An 11175-nucleotide genomic window follows, 5' to 3' on the forward strand; every position below is an offset into this window, starting at 1 on the left:
AACACTTGCCACATTCCAGGCCTGGGCACAGTGTCACCGCACTGAGGGGGGCCCACAATGCAAGAAGGAGAAACAGGTCGAGATGGGGACAAGGGTCTGCAGATCAGAGGCCCTCGGGTGTATGTCTCCCAGGTGCTCTTTAAATGTCTCCAGGATCAGGACAGGTGGATGATAAAAGGGAGGGAGGGAAGGAGAAGCTGCCCTAGGAGGTGAGAACAGCCCTCAGAGGTCAGAGGGGAGGGGCAGTGCTCAACCACAGAGAGGCCCAATCCTTCTGCTTATATTGTTGGTGACCATCACAAGACCCTGTTAGAACGGCCTTCTCATCCCCAGTCTACAGATGAGATCACTGAGGCTCAGAGCAGTAAAGTAAGTCATTGGACAGTGGATGAATGGGTGTGATAGGCTGAAAAGATATCCACATTCTAATCCTCAGAACCTGTAAATATGACCTTCTTTGGAAAAAGTGTCTTTGCAGATGTGCTTAAATTAAGGACTCAAGGTGAGGAGATTGTCCTGGATTGTCTGGATGGACACCAGCTGCCATCACACATGTCTTTAGAAGAGCGAGACAGAGGTAGACACACAGACGGAAGGTGATGTGACCATGGAGGCAGGGGTTGGGACAGATGCAGCCACAAGCCAGGGACGGCCAGCAACCACCCGGAGCTCGAAGAGACAAGGACCAATTCTCCCCCAGAGCCTCTGGAGGGAACAGGGCCCCGCCAGATTTCACACTTCTGGCCTCCAGAACTATGACAGAATAAACTCCTGTTGTTCGAGGGCGCCCTGATGGGGTAGTTTGATAGGGCAGCCACAGGATATGAACACAGTAAGGAAGCCAGGATGCGAACCCAGGTCAGCCTGGCATGGGCCCCCAGGGCCTGTGCTGGGGGACAAACTCCAGCTTGTTTGCCGAGAAAGGCCCAAGGGCCAGTGGGCCCAGCCCTGCATCAGCCCACGCTGCACACGCCCACCCCTCTTGAGGAGCAGCAAGTGGGGAGAGCTAGGACAGGCCAGCAAGGCAGCCAGTGGGACTGAGCAGCCCACACTGGGCAGCCACGACCTGCACCGAGGGGGCCCATAAACCAAGAGGGCCGGGAATCAGGGGAGAGGCCTCAGGGGTCCAGCTGCTGTCGCCTTTGCTCTGCTCTTGAGTCCCATGTAGCAATCCAGCCCTACCCTATTTCTTAAAACATAAAAAGCCCTTTTTTTCTCTATGCAAAAGCTTGTGTTAGTGTCTGGTTTGATTTAGAAAATGCCAGAAAACATGGAGAAGAATATTACAATCACTTGTAACACCACCTCCATGTTCTTCCACACGTTCCTTCAGCTAGGAGCAGCCGTGTGATTCCTTCTGACCAATGAAGCACTGGTTGGAGCTCTGCTCCTGGGTAATAAAAAGGCAATGCCTCGGGAGGAGAAAGAGTTTGCTCTTCCCCCCTCTTCTCTCCAACCTGGAATGTGGATGGGAGATCCAGAACACAGGCAGCCTTGTGACCTTGAGAAGTCAAGCATGGGACTGACAGCCTCACCCCAGGATGGCAGAGCCACTAGATGAAAATGGTAGACTTTTCCAGCTTCCGACACATGAGCCAGTTAAGCCTTCAACTATCTGAGCTACTGCAGTGAAGTTTCCAGTTATTTGTAACACAAACCCTAACTGATACCACCAACCAAACATAGCCATTGTTGACATCATGGTATTTCTCCCTGTGCTTTTTCCTATTCAGATTTTTTTTTTTAAATAGGAAGCAGACAAAAGTACCACTACCTGAAATCATTTAATTTTTACTTAGTTTATTGTCTGTCTCCTCCCCTAGAGAAGATAAGGCTCATGAGAAGAAGGGTAGTATCTACCTCGTTTATAATTGTATTCTCTGTATCTAGAATAATGTCTGGTGTGTCTAGATGTTCAATAAATATTAGTTAAATCAATGAATTAATTAATGAGTGAACGAACATTCTAATATGAGCACTTCCCCTGCCATGCAACTGTTTTCTGAAAACGTGATTTTTAATGGCTGATTGCAGTTCTATTCCACGGATCTTTCTTCATACTTTATTTAACCAGTCACTTGCTGTTGGACATTTTTTCCCACTTTTACCATTATAAACAATGACACTGTAAAAATACTTATACAGACATATTCAGCTTTTATGCAATTATTTTTTAGGATAAATGCCTAGAAAGGTTATGCATAATTTACATCTCTTAATACGTACTCCCAAAATTGCTCTCAAAAGCTGTTTTGTAAAACCAATTTACATTTCCATGAACAATTCATGAAAATGCTTCTCTGTACCCTCACAACACTAGGCATTGTTAATTTCTAATGTTTTGCTCTTTTTTGGCAAGTGAAAAGTTGTGTCTCAGAGTTGTTTTAATGTGCATTTCCTGATCATTGGGGTCACTAAGTGTTCTTTGCCAGTTTGTGGCTCTTTGACAGGTCTTTTCCTGTCCCAGGTTCTTAAAGAGGATGAGCTGCTAGAGGTATGTGACCACAGATGGTGAAGGGGGGTCCCCTCCGCCAGCGTTCAAGCTCCTCCAGGAATTATGGGGGAGGGCAGCCAAGGGCTAGACCCCTGGAATCCTTGAGACTCCAGATGGGAATTATTGACTTGAGACCTTCCTTTACTCATGCCAGGCTACTCCCGTGGTTCACTAAGGGCCATGGCGGGGCGGAGAGGAGTCCTGGTGTGAGGCCCTGAGCCTGGCACAGGCAGGGACAGGACTGCTGTTGGGGGCTGGCAGGGGCCAAGGGAATCTGATGTCAGGCCCTGAGAACCTAGGAGGCTGCTAAGAACTTCTGAGAAGCATAAGCTGGCTTAGAAGAAGGACAAACAGGGGAGCATTCCCGGAAGCACAGGCAAAGATGCTGAGCAGGTTCAAGAATGGCCTGCGCTCATGCCCAGATCAGCCCTCTCTTCAGGACCACACAGCCAGCCACAGTCGGAAGCAGAAGCCGATGTATACACCTTCGTGGCCACCCTCCTCTCAATTTGTCGCACTTGCTAGATAACACTGGGCCTGATGTCAGTCCACCTACTCCCTAAGGAAGGCCATGGTGGAGGTTAAAACATCTCCTGTCCACTTCTCTGCACCCGGCCTGGGCCAAACCCTGTGACACTGCGCAGTTATTTCCATTTTACAGATGGGGAGTTGGTGCACCGGGTGAAGAGCATGCTGGAGCGCCTCCACGTAGCACACGGGCAGAGGAAGAAGCAAATTCGTCGCGGGAGCCAAGAGCCTCGCGGAGGTGGAGGCGGGACGCCGGGCCAAAAGAGGAGCCCGGGGCCGGCAGAGACCGACGGAGGGGACCGCGCTCCCAACTTCCCAGGCTGGACCTACTGCACCGCCCAGAGGCAGCCGTGGTGCAATGCTGCCCCCTGCCGGCGACCGAGGGAGCAGGCCTGGCTGCAACCCGCAGGAGGCGGCAGGAAAGAGGGGGCCTGGCTCAGGGGTACAGACGCCTTGACCTGGGCAGGGAGAGCAGCGGACAACTGGGCTGTTGGTCGGAAGCCAGACAGGTCCTAGTCTCATTGAAAATAACAATAATCGCTAACATTTACTATGATCCAGGCACTGTTCTGATACTTTACATATGTTAATTCATTTAATCCTCACCCAAACTTTAATAAAGGAGGTCCGCTAATTATTCCCATTTTGCAGAGGAGGAAACTGAGATACTAGAAGGTCATGTAACGTACCCAGCTAGTAAGTGGCAGAGTAGGATTTGAACCCAGGCAGTCTGGCTCCACAGCCCTTTGAACCATCTGCTAATCAGAAAGGGGAATGGGAGAGTTTGCCTTTATATGTCCCAACATAGTGTCACTTTCTGCTATTTCTAGAGGCCAACCCCATGGCTGGGCCACTGCTGCAGAATAGCAGATAGGTGTCCTCTAGCCCCAATGATAAATCATTCTCTGGGTGGGCCTTGTGGAAGGACCAAGACCCCGGATTTCCTATGAGCCTTCCCTGGAAGTTTTCAAAGGGTAGGATCTCAGCAGGTCCCAGAATCCAAGGAAATGACCTGGGTGCCCCTCGTCCTAGGCCACCCAAGATCCAGAGCAGGAAGGGGGCCCAGACAGGCCTTTGTGAAGAGCACTGTGTGCAGGGTCTGTCTTGCAGCTGGTGGCTCTGGCTCTCATCCTCCCTCACCCTGGGTACTGCACAAGTTTTAAGCTCAGTTCTCTCTAAACCATAGACTGAATTATGACATCCTGCTTAAAACCTTTTACAACTCAACAACAAAAAAACAAAAACCTAATTTAAAAATGGGAAAAGGGCGGCTCAGTCGCTAAGCTTCTGCCTTCGGCTCAGGGCACGATCCCAGGGTCCTGGGATCGAGCCCCGCGTTGGGCTCCCTGCTCAGTGGGAAGCCTGCTTCTCCCTCTCCCACTCCCCCTACTGGTGTTCCCTCTTTTGCTATCTCTCTCTGTCAAATAAATAAATAAAATCTTAAAAAAATAAATAAATAAAAATTTTAAAAATAAATAAATAATGGGAAAAGACCTTAAATTTCTCCAAAGAAGATATACAAATGGCCAATAAGCATGTGAAAAGATGCTTAACAGCTTTAGTCATTAAGGAAATGCAAATCAAAACCACAAGAAGATAGCACCTCACACACATAGGATCAAAAAAATAAAAAAATAATACATGTTGGCAAGGATGTGAAGTAATCGGAACCTTTGTGCAATGTTGGTAGGAATGTAAAAAGGTGCAGCGCGTTGGAAAATAGTATGGCAGGTCCTCAAAAATTAAAAATAGAATTACCACAGGGGCACCTGGGTGGCTCAGTCCATTAAGCATCTGACTCTTGATTTCAGCTCAGGTCATGATCTCAGGGTCCTGGGATCAAGCCCCATGTCGTTGGGCTCCCACTCAGCGGGGAGTCTGCTGAAGATTCTTTCTCTCCCTCTGCCCCTCCCCCTGCTTGCATGGTCTCTCTCTCTCTCAAATAAATTTTTAAAAAATAGAATTACCACACAAGAAAAAAAACTTTGTAATTATGTGTGGTGATGGATGTTAACTAGACTTATTGTGATAATTTCAAATCATTATGTTGTACACCTGAAACTAATATAATGTTATATGTCAATTATATCTCAATTTAAAAAATCTTAGCAATATATGGGCTAAAAAAAAAAAAAGATTACCATGTGATCAAGAAATTCCACTTCTGGTATATAACTAAAAGAATTGAAAGTAAGATCTCAAAGAGATGTTTGTATATCAGTGTTCATAGCATTCACAATAGCCAAAAGGAGGAAGCAACCCAAATGTCCATCAATAGATACACGGATAAACAAAATGTGGTATATACATAAAATAGAATATTATTCAGCCTTAAAATGGAAGGAAACTCTGACACATAGCACAACATGGATGAACCCTAAGGACATTATGCTAAGTGAATAAGCCAGTCACAAAAAGACAAACACTATATGATACCACTTAAATGAGCTTCCTAGAGGAGTCAAATTCATAGGGACAGAAAGTAGAATGATGGTTGCCAGGGGCTGGGGGGAGGGAGGATGGGGAGCTGCCTAATAGATACATAACTTCCATTTGGGAAGATCAAAAAGTTCCAGATAAATGTACAATTCGGCTGTTCTGTGATGGTTGTTTTACTCAAAATTGATTTGAAAATTTTGCTTAAATTTTTTATATTTAATCATAAAAAATGCTGGGGTTTTTTTAAACATTTATTTATTTATTTGAGAGAGAACGAGTACATCAGCATGGGGAGGGACAGAGGGAGAGAGAATCTCAAGCTGACTCCCCACTGAGCACAGAGTCTGACACGGGGCTTGATCCCACAACCCCAAGATCATGACCTGAGCCGAAATCAAGAGTTGGATGCTTAACTGGCTGAGCCACCCAGGTTCCCCTAAAATGCTTTTTAATGTATGTAAATATGAAACACATAACTGAATTATCTAGATAGTATTTCAATCCAGTATATTTAAGTAACATAAATGTTCTGAAAGATAAATCATGCTAAAATAAGATATATTTCTTACCAATAATAAACATAATAGCAACATTTTTTAAAAAGCTCCATTTGGGGGTGCTTGGGTGGCTCAGCTGGTTAAGTGCCCAACTCTTTTTTTTATTTTATTTATTTATTTTTTTTTAAAGATTTTATTTATTTATTTGACAGGGAGAGACACAGCGAGAGAGGGAACACAAGCAGGGGGAGTAGAAGAGGGAGAAGCAGGCTTCCTGCAGAGCAGGGAGCCTGATGCGGGGCTCGATCCCAGGACCCTGGGATCATGACCTGAGCCGAAGGCAGACGCTTAACGACTGAGCCACCCAGGCGCCCCTATTTATTTATTTTTAAAGATTTTATTTATTTATTTGAGAGAGAGTGAGAGAGAGAGAGAGAGAGCACAAGAGGGGGGAGTGGGAGAGGGAGAAGTAGACTCCCTGCTGAGCAGGGAGCCAGATGCGGGACTCGATCCCGGGACTCCAGGATCGTGACCTGAGCCAAAGGCAGTCGCTTAACCAACTGAGCCACCCAGGTGCCCGTTAAGTGCCCAACTCTTAGTTTTGGCTCAGGTCATGATCTCAGGATTATGAGATTGCCCAACATCAGGCTCCAAGCTCAACAGGGAGTCTGCTGGAGATTCTCTCTCCCTCTCCCTCTGCCTCTCCTAAAATAAGTAAATAAATCATTTTTTAAAATAAAATTAAATAAATAAAAATAAAATTTAAACGCTCCATTTGTTTTGTTTCTTATATTCTTTTTTTTTTCTTTAAGATTTTATTTATTTATTTGACAGAGAGAGAGAGACAGCAAGAGAGGGAACACAAGCAGGGGGAGTGGGAGAGGGAGAAGCAGGCTTCTCGCTGAGCAGGGAACCCAATGCGGGGCTCCATCCCAGGACTCTATCCCAGGACTCTGGGATCATGACCTGAGCGGAAGGCAGACGGTTAACAACTGAGCCACCCAGGCACCCCCTTTTCCCATTTGAAACACTTTATATTTTTTGGATACTAACCCATTATCAGATATGTCATTTACAAATATCTTCTCCCATTCAGTAGGTTGCTTTTCATTTTGTTAATGGTTAATCCATTGCTGTGCAGAGCTTTTTATTTTGATGTAGCACCAACAGTTTATTTTTGTTTTTGTTTCCCTTGCCTCGTGATACATATCTGAAAACATGTTGCTATGGCCAATGTCAGAGACATTACTGCCTGTGCTCTTTTCTAGGATTTTTATAGTTTCAGGTCTCACATTTAGGACTTTAATCCATTTTTTATTTATTTTTGTATATTGTATAAGAAAGTGGTCCAATTTCATTCTTTTGCATGTAGCTGTTTTCCCAACACGATTGTTGAAGAGACTGTCTTTTTCCCCTTGCATGTTCTTGCCTTTGTCAAAGATTAATTGACCATGTGATCATGGGTTTGTTTCTGGGCTTTCTATCTTGTTCTATTGATCTCTGTGTCTATTTTTGTGCCAATACAATACTCTTTTGATTACTACAGCTTTGTGGTATAACTTGAAATGTGGAATTGTGATACCTCTGTCTTCGTTTTTCAAGATTATGTTTTCTATTCCAGGTCTTCTGTGGTTCCATACAAATTTTAGGATTATTTTTTCTAGTTCTTTGAAAAATGCTGTCAGTATTTTGATAGGAATTGCATTAAATCTGTAGATTGCTTTGGGTAGTATGGCCATTTTAACAATATTTGTTCCTCCAATCCATGAATATGGAATGTCTTTCCATTTCTTTGTGTTGTCTTGAATTTCTTTCATCAGTGTTTTATCAATTTTGTTGGTCTTTTCAAAGAACCTGCTCCTGGTTTTATTGATTTGTTCTGTTTTTTTTTTAGTTTTTATTTCACTTATTTCTGCTCTGATCTTTATTATTTCCTTCCTTCTACTGATTTGGGGTTTTGTTTCTTCTTCTTTTTCTAGCTCCTTTAGGTGTAAGGTTAGGTTGTTTGAGATTTTTCTTGCTTCTTTTTTTTTTTTTAAGATTTTATTTATTTATTTATTTGAGAGAGAGAGAGAGAGAAACAGCATGAGAGGGGATAGGGTCAGAGGGAGAAGCAGGCTCCCCACTGAGCCGGGACCCCGACGTGGGACTCAATCCCAGGACTCCGGGATCATGACCTGAGCTGAAGGCAGTCGCTTAACCAACTGAGCCACCCAGGCGCCCGAGATTTTTCTTGCTTCTTGAGGTAGGCCTGTATTGCTATAAACTTCCCTCTTAGAACAGCTTTTGTTACATCCCAAACATTTTGGACCGTTGTGTGTTCATTTTCATTTGTGTATTTTTTTAAAGATTTTATTTATTTATTTGAAAGAGAGAGTGAGAGAGAGAGAGAGAATGAGTAGGGAGAGTGGCAGAGGGAGAAGCAGACTCCCCGCTGAGCAGGGAGCCCAATACAGGGCTCAATCCCAGGACCCTGGGATCATGACCTGAACCAAGAACGGACACTTAACTGACTGAGCCACTCAGGTACCCCTTAAATGTGATTTCTAGGGGCGCCTGGGTGGCTCAGTCATTAAGCGTCTGCCTTCGGCTAAGGTCGTGCTCCCAGAGTCCTGGGATCGAGCCCTGCATCGGGCTCCCTGCTCGACTGGAAGCCTGCTTCTCCCTCTCCCACTGCCCCCTGCTTGTGTTCCCTCTCTCACTGTGTCTCTCTATCAAATAAAATCTTTAAAAAAAAAATGTGATTTCTAACAGTAATGTAATTAACTTGGTAAGTGATAGTAAAAAGATAATTAGAAAATCTCCATGTATTTGAAAATTAAGAAATATATTCCTAAACAACTCAGTGGACAAAAAGGGAATGACAAATGGAAATTAGAAAATACTTAGAACATGGGGCGTCTGGGTGGCTCAGTCGTTAAGTGTCTGCCTTCGGCTCAGGTCATCATCCCAGGTTCCTGGGATCAAGCCCCGCATCGGGCTCCCTGCTCAGTGGGAAGCCTGCTTCTCCCTCTCCCACTCCCCTGCTTGTGTTCCCTCTCTCATTGTCTCTCTGTCAAATAAATAAAATCTTCAAAAAAAAAAAAAAGAAAATACTTAGAACAGAATAATAACAAAAATATTACATATCAAAATATGTGCTTCTGTCAAAAATAGTACTTAGGGTACTTAAAGATTTGTATGGTCTTGAAGGGAGAAAAGCAGAAAATTAATGAGAAAGTATCCATTTCAGATAGTAGAAAAAGAAAAGTAAAATAACCCAAAAAAGAAAAGAAAATAATATAGAGTATAAATTAAAAATATATAAAGCAAGCATAGAATATATACAATAGAGAGATCAAAACAAAAAGCCAAAAGTTAGTTCTCTGATATTACTAATAAAGTTGAAAACCCCTGGCAAGACTGATCAAAAAGGGAGACAGAGAGAAAGAACACAAAAAAATAACCAAGACTAAGAAAAAAGAGAAATTAAGGATCCTACAGACAATATAAATAATGAGAAAATATTATGAATATATATTTGAAAATTCAGATGAAATGGATAAATTTGATTCAAAAATACAAATTCCCAAAACATATACCAAAAGAAATGTAAAATCTGAATAGTCCTATAATTACTAAAGAAATGTAAATCTTCCAGGCCCAAATGGCTTCATTGGTAAATTCTACCAAACATTTAAGGAAGAAATAATGTCAATACTACACAAACTCTTCCAGAGAATTAAAAAAAGAAAACACAGCCCAGCTTGTTTATGAAGACAGTCTAACCTTAATGCTTAAACTTCACAAAGACAGAGAAATAAAAATTACAAGCCAATCACTTTCATGAAAGTAGACACAAAAATTCTAAACAAGACATTAGCCAACCAAATCCAACAATATATGAAGAGGATAGTTCATTATGGCAAAATCTGGTCTATTCTAGGAATGACAGTTGGTTTAACATTAGAAAATCAATCAAATGGGTGCCTGGGTGGCTCACTCATTAAGCGTCTGCCCTTGGCTCAGGTCATGATCCCAGGGTCCTGGGATCAAGCTGCATGTGGTGCTCCCTGCTCAGCGGGAAGCCTGCTTCTCCCTCTCCCACTCCTCCCTCTGCTCATGCTCTCTCTCTCTCTGTCAAATAAATAAATAAAATCTTTAAAAAAAAGAAAGAAAGAAAGAAAGAAAATCAATCAATGAGGGTGCCTGGGTGGCTCAGTTGGTTATGTGTCTGTCTTCAGCTCAGGTATTGATCCCAGGGTCCTGGGAGGATCGAATCCTGCATTGGGCTCCCTGCTCAATGGGGAGTCTGCTTCTCCCTCTGCCCCTCCCCTAACTCATGCTCTCTCTCTCTCTCAAATAAATATATAAAATCTTTAAAAAAAAAAAAAGAAAGAAAGAAAGAAAGAAAAAAAAGTTGGGTGCCTGGGTGGCTGTTGGTTGAGCATCTATCTGCCTTCGGCTCAGGTCATGATCCCAGGGTCCTGGGATCTAGTTCCTCATCAGGCTCCCTGCTCAGCAGAAGGCCTGCTTTTCCCTCTGCCTCTGCCTCTCTCTCTCTCTCCGTCTCTCATGAATAAGTAAATAAAATCTTTTTTAAAAAGAAAGAAAGAAAAAAGAAAATCAATCAATGATATTCACCACATAGTAATGGATTGAAAGAGAAAAAGAGATCACATTTACAGTCATGTCAAAAATCATGACCCTGAAACAAATAATACATTATATGTTAATAAAAAAAAATTTTTTTAAACCATGAAAAACTTATATATTAAATGGGACAAAAAGTGGTCAAGGAGAAACTATAAATAAGGATAAAAGAACACCTAAATAATGGAAAAAACATACCATGAATAAATACGGGAAGACTACATATGGGATGGATGTCAACCCAATCAAAATCCCAGGAGATATTTCTGTGGAACTTGTCAAGTGGTTCTAAAATTTGTGGGGAGTGTAAAGGGCCAAGGCAGCTAAGTCACTCTTAAAGAACAAGATGGGAAAATTCTACCAGATAGCAAGACCTATTACAATGCAATAGAAATTCAATGGTATTCATTGGGTGGTATTGACCTAAGGGCAAACAAATAGAATGGAACATAATGGAGAGCCCAGAGAGGATACTTACATACACAATCACTTGATATCTGGCTGAAGTGGCACCACAGAGAGTGGGAAACTTCATTCTTCTTAATAGATGGTGCTTAAATATCCATATGGGAAAAACTACTTCAC

This window comes from Neomonachus schauinslandi, chromosome 6 (genome assembly GCF_002201575.2).
Source record: "Neomonachus schauinslandi chromosome 6, ASM220157v2, whole genome shotgun sequence".
Taxonomy (NCBI): Eukaryota; Metazoa; Chordata; class Mammalia; order Carnivora; family Phocidae; genus Neomonachus; species Neomonachus schauinslandi.